The 3,387-nt window shown below is 39.3% G+C and overlaps 2 protein-coding genes across 2 annotated transcripts in view; one reads left to right on the top strand and one right to left on the bottom strand.

Annotated features, from left to right (window-relative positions):
* Positions 1 to 3,387, top strand: part of LOC117958237 — an 859,617-nt gene that overhangs the window by 353,999 nt on the left and 502,231 nt on the right. The gene's annotated exons all lie outside the window — the stretch shown is intronic.
* The window catches only part of LOC117958285 (neoverrucotoxin subunit alpha-like), a 109,233-nt gene that overhangs the window by 712 nt on the left and 105,134 nt on the right, over positions 1 to 3,387 (bottom strand). The window lies entirely within an intron of this gene.

The following is a 3,387-nucleotide window of genomic DNA, read 5'->3' as shown; positions in this document are numbered from 1 at the left end:
AGGTTTAAAAGTAAAAAATAGAAATAGTGCTGTCAAACAATTAACGTTCAATCACTGTCATTTTTATCTATTCTAAATGTCCCTTGATTTCTTTTTGGTCCATTATTTTTCATTTTAATGTTAACAGGGAAAAGGGGATTGGCTTGCTTTGAGCAAATGTTTTTATTTTAATTACATTTTAAATTTTTGAGCATATTGTTGGCATATAGCCTACTCTATAGGGCTGGGGCATATGGTCAAAAAATAAAATCCCAGATTTAAAAAATAAATTTATTTGGTTCTATGTTAATTATTTGTTGCTGTGATATCTCCCGCCACCAGAGGTAGCCATGGCAACGTCTATTTGGCTGTGACAGAATAGAAAGCCTTTACTGTCATACACAGTCCAGTACCTAATCTCAACGAGACGGAAGCAAAACCTCCCACTTGAGCCTGGAACACCTGGAGAAGAACGCCCATGTGCGAATACGCTCCCTCCGGGACCGAGACACTCGCCCGCGCGTTAAAACAGCCCCTTTGATTCATAGTTTAATAATTTAAAAATAATACATAATAGCGACTCACCGGTGGTTGCATCTAGAATGTAACGAGTTACCGGTTAAGGAGGTGTTTCCCAGGTCCTTCTAGCCTCTACAGGGGATTCTCTATCAAGCCTGGAACTTCCAGCCTCTTCAGGGTCGCTGGGCTTTAAATCCACACCGTTACATCCAAGATTGATCCAGTTTATGTCCATAATTCATTGCGTTTTGGCTAATTTCTGCCTCTAGCTCGCTGCTCCATGTTTGCTCTCAGTTGTTTCTGGAAATGGAGGCACCAGCATGCCCATATATGGGAGATAAAGTCGCCCTCTTGTATGGAAGGCCAGAGGGGACAAAAAGGCTCACAAGCTGTAGGGAAGGCCAAGAGGCGCACATTTTTAGACACACAATTGCTTGTGTAGCATTGCTGTGGGTGTAATATCAATAAATATGACATTAAGTTATTGTTGGCATAAGTAAATGTCATGAGGGCAAAAGCTTTTGGACTTTCTTTGAAAAAATATATTTCTTTTGTTAACTGTATAAGTTATGGTTATTTCTTCTCAGTGACTTCCAAGACACAGAAGTGTTTTAGAGGTTTTTCTTATCTGTCTGTGATATCAATACATATCTGTGAGATTCATGTTCCTATTTATTTGTCTTTAAGGCCCTACAACCATTTTTAACATGCAAGTGACCTCACTGCAACCCAAATATTCTAATAACCCAGTTTGTCCTGAAGAAAATTATGTTCATATCTTGACTGTAGACAACAGGGTTGATGTTTTACAAGCTAACCCTTTTATATAAAATAAATCCAGACGGACAAACTGTAAAAATGGCCTAAGGGCTCAGAGGGTTAATAGAGCTGGGTGCACATAAAGGAGACTTCAACTCTGACAGTCATAAGTAAACTTACAGTCACTGAGAAGAACTACAAACTAGTCCAACTTCACTGACTGGCGAGGTTCTGCAACAGAGAAAAATAACAATCAGTCATTCTCACAGAATCACAATGTTTTACTCTGAGGTTACATCTCTCACCTTAAATCTGATATCTCCCTTTTTAAAACAACCACAGTTTGTCATTGTTTTCTCGTGTATTCCTGTTTCCTCTTCAGACTGAGTGGCTGTAACCTGTCAAAGAGAAGCTGTGAAGCTCTGTCTTCAGTTCTCAGCTCCCAGTCCTCTAGTCTAAGAGAGCTGGACCTGAGTAACAACAACCTGCAGGATTCAGGAGGGAAGAAGCTGTCAGCTGGACTGAAGAGTCCTCACTGCAGACTGGAAACTCTCAGGTTAGTGTTCAGTTATTCTGAGATGTAATTTTCATTGTATGCTAATTATTTTGTTGACTGACCAGATTAAAAGAGTAAATGAGGTTTAGAAGTCCTCTAGTCTGAGATAGCGGACTCAGGATCTTGTCAACATTGTAATGTCTTGGTTCACAGCACATAAACTTGACTTGGATATACAGTTAGGTCTAAATGTATTTGGACAGTGATAAAATGTTTTTTTATTTTGGCTCTGGATTTGAAATCAAACTGAGTATGTGTTTACATAGCTGACTCTCAGCTTCAACATGAGTATTCACAGCTATGTTGAAGGAACTATGCAGGAATTATGTTTGGACCCCATATTTAAGGGGACAAGTATTTGGACACGAGGCTGCATCTGTTTCTTTGTGTCTGCATTTATGAGTCAGGCATAGGTGGAAAGAGTATTAGAATATTATACTCAAGGAAAAGGTCCCCAGTTGGTGACGCGTTTTTGACAGCTGACGTTTGATGTAGGCGTCATGGCCGCTGCCGTTCAACAACAGATCCGGACCTGCTGGGTGTTGGATGGCGGAGCACGGTCGAAATTAGGAGTGAGGCGCTGTCTTCTATCTATAAGTTACCGGATCGTCTGTCTGTCTGTCTGTCTGTCTGTGTGTGTGCCTGCCTGCCTGTCTGTCTGTCTGTGTGTGTGTTATGCTCATATCTCTCGAGTCCGATGGATTTCAAACTTGACAGGTGTTTTGGTACGATTGCAATCTGTAATGGAATGGATTGAGCTTTCATTCTTATTTGAAGTCAAAATAGTTCAAACTAAATTAAGCATTGCGTTGACAATTTGCATTTTGAATTCTTAATTGCAAAAATGAATATTCAAACTGAATAAAATAATTGAAGGTGTAATTGATAATTGCAAAATACGCTGTCATTTTGAATGAAGACACAAACAATTTCCATATTTTAGATGTTCTGCATCGCATTTTGAGCGTCAATCAGAAAGTTAAAATTTGTCATCTTTATGGTAATGAGCTATGACGCGGTTCAGCGGCAAAACGTCAGCGACCAATCGGAATATAGAAGTCCTCCGCGCTGGCTGATCCCGGAGAAACATACGATGTGAACTTTGGTTCCTACCAAAACATTTGGCTTGTTGGAGATGAGCAGAATCGATCACCGGCGTTTAACGCCCGGTGCATGCTGGGTAGATTCTTTTTGTTTTTTTGTTTATGCCTTTGCAATAAATATTTTGCAATCTTTATTGCAAAAATATAAAACGAACATTAATGACATATAAAAGTATAAAATACAAACATAATAAACAAAACAGTACAATTTAGCCAGGGGAAGCTTAAAGGTCATTACAAAGACCAGGAGGAGTTACAGTTTAACGGCCTTCCTGTTGTTGGAGCCCAAAATCTGATTTATATAAAGTACAACTTCATGGAGCTAAAGTATAAAATTAGGTTTGTTAGAACTGGATTTCCATTTATGAATGTGAAACTTTGCCAAAAGGATTAATACATTTATAATAAAAAATATCTTTTTTTCGGCAAGGGGCCGCAGGTCTGAGACCAAGGGGCCGCAGGTCTGAGACC

Source organism: Etheostoma cragini, chromosome 15 (genome assembly GCF_013103735.1).
Source record: "Etheostoma cragini isolate CJK2018 chromosome 15, CSU_Ecrag_1.0, whole genome shotgun sequence".
NCBI lineage: Eukaryota > Metazoa > Chordata > Actinopteri > Perciformes > Percidae > Etheostoma > Etheostoma cragini.
Note: the sequence above shows the minus strand (reverse complement) of the source record. Positions and strands in the feature narration are given on the sequence as shown.